Here is a 6,956-nt window from a genome sequence, read left to right as displayed (position 1 = left end):
ATAGCACATGAAATTGTTATTCCAGTCAGCTCATCTTAATTTTCTCGAAAGCGTTTGTTCAGTGCATAAAGCACTCCCGAGGCATGTGCTGAGGCCGAATAAGCTGCTCCATAAACAGATACGCGCAGATTGGCCTGCCGGAAAAACCGAAAAAAAAGGTAAGCCTATAGCCCATGAAATTGTTATTCCAGTCAGCTCCTCTTAATTTTCTGAAAAGCGTTTGTTCAGTTCGTGAAGCACTCCCGAGGCATGTGCTGACACAGAATAAGCTGCTCCATAAACAGATACGCGCAGATTGGCCTGCCGGAAAAACTGAAAAAAATAAAGCCTATATCACATGAATTTGTTATTCCAGTCAGCTCATCTTAATTTTCTCGAAAGCGCTTGTTCAGTGCATAAAGCACTCCCGAGGCATGTGCTGATGCCGAATAAGCTGCTCCATAAACAGATACGCGCAGATTGGCCTGCCGGAAAATCTGAAAAATAGGTAAGCCTATAGCCCATGAAATCGTTATTCCAGTCAGCTCCTCTTAATTTTCTCGAAAGCGCTTGTTCAGTGCATAAGGCACTCCCGAGGCATGCGCTGAGGCCGAATAAGCTGCTTCATAAACAGATACGCGCAGATTGGCCTGCCGGAAAAATTGAAAGAAAGGTAAGCCTATAGCCCATGAAATTGTTATTCCTGTGAGCTCCTAATTTTCTCGAAAGCGCTTGTTCAGTGCATAAAGCACTCCCGAGGCATGTGCTGACGCCGAATAAGCTGCTCCATAAACAGATACGCGCCGATTGGCCCGCCGGAAAAACTGAAAAAAATTTAAGCCTATAGCACATGAATTTGTTATTCCAGTCAGCTCATCTTAATTTTCTCGAAAGCGCTTGTTCAGTACATAAAGCACTCCCGAGGCTTGTGCGGACGCCGAATAAGCTGCCCCATAAACAGATACGCGCAGGTTGGCCTGCCGGAAAAACTGAAAACAAGGTAACCCTATAGCCCATGAAATTGTTATTCCAGTCAGCTCCTCTTAATTTTCTCGAAAGCGCTTGTTCAGTGCATAAAGCACTCCCGAGGCATGTGCTGATGCCGAATAAGCTGCTCCATAAACAGATACGCGCAGATTGGCCTGCCGGAAAATCTGAAAAATAGGTAAGCCTATAGCCCATGAAATCGTTATTCCAGTCAGCTCCTCTTAATTTTCTCGAAAGCGCTTGTTCAGTGCATAAGGCACTCCCGAGGCATGTGCTGACGCCGAATAAGCTGCTCCATAAACAGATACGTGCAGATTGGCCTGCCGGAAAAACTGAAAAATAGGTAAGCCTATGGCCCATGGAAGTGTTATACCAGTCAGCTCCTCTTAATTTTTTCGAAAGCGCTTGTTCAGTGCATAAAGCACTCCCGATGCATGTGCTGAGGCCGAATAAGCTGCTTCATAAACAGATACGCGCAGATTGGCCTGCCGGAAAAATTGAAAGAAAGGTAAGCCTATAGCCCATGAAATTGTTATTCCTGTGAGCTCCTAATTTTCTCGAAAGCGCTTGTTCAGTGCATAAAGCACTCCCGAGGCATGTGCTGACGCCGAATAAGCTGCTCCATAAACAGATACGCGCCGATTGGCCCGCCGGAAAAACTGCAAAAAAAGGTAAGCCTATAGCCCATGAAATTCTTATTCCAGTCAGCTCCTCTTAATTTTTTCGAAAGCGTTTGTTCAGTGCATAAAGCACTCCCGAGGCATGTGCTGAGGCCGAATAAGCTGCTCCATAAACAGATACGCGCAGATTGGCCTGCCGGAAAAACTGAAAACAAGGTAACCCTATAGCCCATGAAATTGTTATTCCAGTCAGCTCCTCTTTATTTTCTGAAAAGCGTTTGTTCAGTTCGTAAAGCACTCCCGAGGCATGTGCTGAAAAAAATAAGCTGCTCCATAAACAGATACGCGCAGATTGGCCTGCCGGAAAAACTGAAAAAAATTTAAGCCTATAGCACATGAATTTGTTATTCCAGTCAGCTCATCTTAATTTTCTCGAGAGCGCTTGTTCACTGCATAAAGCACTCCCGAGGCATGTGCGGACGCCGAATAAGCTGCCCCATAAAGAGATACGCGCAGGTTGGCCTGCCGGGAAAACTGAAAAAAAGGTAACCCTATAGCCCATAAAATTGTTATTCCAGTCAGCTCATCTTAATTTTCTCGAAAGCGCTTGTTCAGTGCATAAAGCACTCCCGAGGCATGTGCTGACGCCGAATAAGCTGCTCCATAAACAGATACGCGCAGATTGGCCTGCCGGAAAAACTGAAAAATAGGTAAGCCTATAGCCCATGAAATTGTTATTCCAGTCAGCTCCTGTTAATTTTCTCGAAAGCGCTTGCTCAGTGCGTAAAGCACTCCCGAGGCATGTGTGGACGCCGAATAAGCTGCCCCATAAACAGATACGCGCAGGTTGGCCTGCCGGAAAAACTGAAAAAAAGGTAACCCTATAGCCCATGAAATTGTTATTCCAGTCAGCTCCTCTTAATTTTCTCGAAAGCGCTTGTTCAGCGCATAAAGCGCTCCCGAGGCATGTGCTGACGCCGAATAAGCTGCTCCATAAACAGATACGTGCAGATTGGCCTGCCGGAAAAACTGAAAAATAGGTAAGCCTATAGCCCATGGAAGTGTTATACCAGTCAGCTCCTCTTAATTTTTTCGAAAGCGCTTGTTCAGTGCATAAAGCACTCCCGATGCATGTGCTGAGGCCGAATAAGCTGCTTCATAAACAGATACGCGCAGATTGGCCTGCCGGAAAAATTGAAAGAAAGGTAAGCCTATAGCCCATGAAATTGTTATTCCTGTGAGCTCCTAATTTTCTCGAAAGCGCTTGTTCAGTGCATAAAGCACTCCCGAGGCATGTGCTGACGCCGAATAAGCTGCTCCATAAACAGATACGCGCAGATTGGCCTGCCGGAAAAACTGAAAAAAAAGGTAAGCCTATAGCCCATGAAATTGTTATTCCAGTCAGCTCCTCTTAATTTTCTGAAAAGCGTTTGTTCAGTTCGTGAAGCACTCCCGAGGCATGTGCTGACACAGAATAAGCTGCTCCATAAACAGATACGCGCAGATTGGCCTGCCGGAAAAACTGAAAAAAATTAAAGCCTATATCAAATGAATTTGTTATTCCAGTCAGCTCATCTTAATTTTCTCGAAAGCGCTTGTTCAGTGCATAAAGCACTCCCGAGGCATGTGCTGATGCCGAATAAGCTGCTCCATAAACAGATACGCGCAGATTGGCCTGCCGGAAAAACTGAAAAATAGGTAAGCCTATAGCCCATGAAATCGTTATTCCAGTCAGCTCCTCTTAATTTTCTCGAAAGCGCTTGTTCAGTGCATAAGGCACTCCCGAGGCATGTGCTGACGCCGAATAAGCTGCTCCATAAACAGATACGTGCAGATTGGCCTGCCGGAAAAACTGAAAAATAGGTAAGCCTATAGCCCATGGAAGTGTTATACCAGTCAGCTCCTCTTAATTTTTTCGAAAGCGCTTGTTCAGTGCATAAAGCACTCCCGATGCATGTGCTGAGGCCGAATAAGCTGCTTCATAAACAGATACGCGCAGATTGGCCTGCCGGAAAAATTGAAAGAAAGGTAAGCCCATGAAAGGTATAGCCCATGAAATTGTTATTCCTGTGAGCTCCTAATTTTCTCGAAAGCGCTTGTTCAGTGCATAAAGCACTCCCGAGGTATGTGCTGACGCCGAATAAGCTGCTCCATAAACAGATACTTGCAGATTGGCCTGCCGGAAAAACTTAAAAAAATTGAAGCCTATAGCACATGAAATTGTTATTCCAGTCAGCTCATCTTAATTTTCTCGAAAACGTTTGTTCAGGGCATAAAGCACTCCCGAGGCATGTGCTGAGGCCGAATAAGCTGCTCCATAAACAGATACGCGCAGATTGGCCTGCCGGAAAAACTGAAAAAAAGGTAAGCCTATAGCCCATGAAATTGTTATTCCAGTCAGCTCCTCTTAATTTTCTGAAAAGCGTTTGTTCAGTTCGTAAAGCACTCCCGAGGCATGTGCTGACAAAGAATAAGCTGCTCCATAAACAGATACGCGCAGATTGGCCTGCCGGAAAAACTGAAAAAAAGGTAACCCTATAGCCCATGAAATTGTTATTCCAGTCAGCTCATCTTAATTTTCTCGAAAGCGCTTGTTCAGTGCATAAAGCACTCCCGAGGCATGTGCTGACGCCGAATAAGCTGCTCCATAAACAGATACGCGCAGATTGGCCTGCCGGAAAAACTGAAAAAAAGGTAACCCTATAGCCCATGAAATTGTTATTCCAGTCAGCTCCTCTTGATTTTCTCGAAAGCGCTTGTTCAGTGCATAAAGCGCTCCCGAGGCATGTGCTGACGCCGAATAAGTTGCTCCATAAACAGATACGCGCAGATTGGCCTGCCGGAAAAACTGAAAAAAAAGGTAAGCCTATAGCCCATGAAATTGTTATTCCAGTCAGCTCCTCTTAATTTTCTGAAAAGCGTTTGTTCAGTTCGTAAAGCACTCCCGAGGCATGTGCTGACACAGAATAAGCTGCTCCATAAACAGATACGCGCAGATTGGCCTGCCGGAAGAATTGAAAAAAATTTAAGCCTATAGCACATGAAATTGTTATTCCAGTCAGCTCATCTTAATTTTTTCGAAAGCGTTTGTAAAGCACTCCCGAGGCATGTGCTGAGGCCGAATAAGCTGCTCCATAAACAGATACGCGCAGATTGGCCTGCCGGAAAAACTGAAAAAAAGGTAAGCCTATAGCCCATGAAATTGTTATTCCAGTCAGCTCCTCTTAATTTTCTGAAAAGCGTTTGTTCAGTTCGTAAAGCACTCCCGAGGCATGTGCTGACACAGAATAAGCTGCTCCATAAACAGATACCCGCAGATTGGCCTTCCGGAAAAACTGAAAAAAATTTAAGCCTATAGCACATGAATTTGTTATTCCAGTCAGCTCATCTTAATTTTCTCCAAAGCGCTTGTTCAGTACATAAAGCACTCCCGAGGCTTGTGCGGACGCCGAATAAGCTGCCCCATAAACAGATACGCGCAGGTTGGCCTGCCGGAAAAACTGAAAACAAGGTAACCCTATAGCCCATGAAATTGTTATTCCAGTCAGCTCCTCTTAATTTTCTCGAAAGCGCTTGTTCAGTGCATAAAGCGCTCCCGAGGCATGTGCTAACGCCGAATAAGCTGCTCCATAAACAGATACGCGCAGATTGGCCTGCCGGAAAAACTGAAAAATAGGTAAGCCTATAGCCCATGAAATCGTTATTCCAGTCAGCTCCTCTTAATTTTCTCGAAAGCGCTTGTTCAGTGCATAAGGCACTCCCGAGGCATGTGCTGACGCCGAATAAGCTGCTCCATAAACAGATACGTGCAGATTGGCCTGCCGGAAAAACTGAAAAATAGGTAAGCCTATAGCCCATGGAAGTGTTATACCAGTCAGCTCCTCTTAATTTTTTCGAAAGCGCTTGTTCAGTGCATAAAGCACTCCCGATGCATGTGCTGAGGCCGAATAAGCTGCTTCATAAACAGATACGCGCAGATTGGCCTGCCGGAAAAATTGAAAGAAAGGTAAGCCCATGAAAGGTATAGCCCATGAAATTGTTATTCCTGTGAGCTCCTAATTTTCTCGAAAGCGCTTGTTCAGTGCATAAAGCACTCCCGAGGCATGTGCTGACGCCGAATAAGCTGCTCCATAAACAGATACTTGCAGATTGGCCTGCCGGAAAAACTTAAAAAAATTGAAGCCTATAGCACATGAAATTGTTATTCCAGTCAGCTCATCTTAATTTTCTCGAAAACGTTTGTTCAGGGCATAAAGCACTCCCGAGGCATGTGCTGAGGCCGAATAAGCTGCTCCATAAACAGATACGCGCAGATTGGCCTGCCGGAAAAACTGAAAAAAAGGTAAGCCTATAGCCCATGAAATTGTTATTCCAGTCAGCTCCTCTTAATTTTCTGAAAAGCGTTTGTTCAGTTCGTAAAGCACTCCCGAGGCATGTGCTGACAAAGAATAAGCTGCTCCATAAACAGATACGCGCAGATTGGCCTGCCGGAAAAACTGAAAAAAAGGTAACCCTATAGCCCATGAAATTGTTATTCCAGTCAGCTCATCTTAATTTTCTCGAAAGCGCTTGTTCAGTGCATAAAGCACTCCCGAGGCATGTGCTGACGCCGAATAAGCTGCTCCATAAACAGATACGCGCAGATTGGCCTGCCGGAAAAACTGAAAAAAAGGTAACCCTATAGCCCATGAAATTGTTATTCCAGTCAGCTCCTCTTGATTTTCTCGAAAGCGCTTGTTCAGTGCATAAAGCGCTCCCGAGGCATGTGCTGACGCCGAATAAGTTGCTCCATAAACAGATACGCGCAGATTGGCCTGCCGGAAAAACTGAAAAAAAAGGTAAGCCTATAGCCCGTGAAATTGTTATTCCAGTCAGCTCCTCTTAATTTTCTGAAAAGCGTTTGTTCAGTTCGTAAAGCACTCCCGAGGCATGTGCTGACACAGAATAAGCTGCTCCATAAACAGATACGCGCAGATTGGCCTGCCGGAAGAATTGAAAAAAATTTAAGCCTATAGCACATGAAATTGTTATTCCAGTCAGCTCATCTTAATTTTTTCGAAAGCGTTTGTAAAGCACTCCCGAGGCATGTGCTGAGGCCGAATAAGCTGCTCCATAAACAGATACGCGCAGATTGGCCTGCCGGAAAAACTGAAAAAAAGGTAAGCCTATAGCCCATGAAATTGTTATTCCAGTCAGCTCCTCTTAATTTTCTGAAAAGCGTTTGTTCAGTTCGTAAAGCACTCCCGAGGCATGTGCTGACACAGAATAAGCTGCTCCATAAACAGATACGCGCAGATTGGCCTTCCGGAAAAACTGAAAAAAATTTAAGCCTATAGCACATGAATTTGTTATTCCAGTCAGCTCATCTTA

The sequence above is a fragment of the Dermacentor variabilis genome, chromosome 3, assembly GCF_050947875.1.
Source record: "Dermacentor variabilis isolate Ectoservices chromosome 3, ASM5094787v1, whole genome shotgun sequence".
Taxonomy (NCBI): domain Eukaryota; kingdom Metazoa; phylum Arthropoda; class Arachnida; order Ixodida; family Ixodidae; genus Dermacentor; species Dermacentor variabilis.
This window is presented reverse-complemented; position numbering follows the sequence as displayed.